This window comes from Selaginella moellendorffii, unplaced genomic scaffold (genome assembly GCF_000143415.4).
Source record: "Selaginella moellendorffii unplaced genomic scaffold, v1.0 SELMOscaffold_59, whole genome shotgun sequence".
Taxonomy (NCBI): Eukaryota; Viridiplantae; Streptophyta; class Lycopodiopsida; order Selaginellales; family Selaginellaceae; genus Selaginella; species Selaginella moellendorffii.
Window position 1 is genome coordinate 489,215 of NW_003314320.1, and position 784 is coordinate 489,998.

Here is a 784-nt window from a genome sequence, read left to right on the forward strand (position 1 = left end):
CATGCGGCTCATTGGTCCTCGCCCTTCCTAGGGGCTTGGGCCTTCCTTCAGGATGGAAGTGGGGGGGTAGAGGTACCCATACCGGGCCGTTAGGCCATGGTGTTCGCCCCGACGTCCCGAAGCAAGTCCTGCACCCAAGACTTGGGATTTAGAGGGTCCTATGATCAAGTCTTGTGGTACCAAGGGGTTAGGAACCTGGAGGCTTGGTGTGCTTGGTTGCTTGTGCCTGCGGGGAGTGTAGCTGAACCTTAAGTCCAGTCTAACCTAGGGAGGGGGATTGGGAGAGATTTGGGAATCCATAGATGGATGGCTAACACTCCATTGCTCGTGCAGTGAGTAGCTGAAACCAAGTAGGACCAAGTAGGAGCTGGTACCATAGGCGGAAACCTTGGCGAGGGAACTTAGCACAAGCCAAAGTAGAGTTGGTTGAATAGACGAGGTAAGTTGGCAAATTGGAAAAGAAAAATTTATGGCTTACAACTTGCTTTGGGACATCGGGGTGAAACACCATGGCCTAACGGCCCGGTATGGGTACCTCTACCCCCCCACTTCCATCCCGAAGGGAAGGCCCAAGCCCCTAGGAAGGGCAAGGACCAATGAGCCATAAGGTACTCAAGTGGGGCACCACTCCACATGAGCTGGGAACACCGCTGTTGGTTTCTCTTTTGGAAGTGGGAGCTACTTTTAAGCACTTCTCTGGGTGGCCCCTCCGGCACCACCCAAGCCCATACTCACTCCCACCCAAGGCCCCTCGGCCCCAATCTCAACCTCAAGTCGGTTTGGG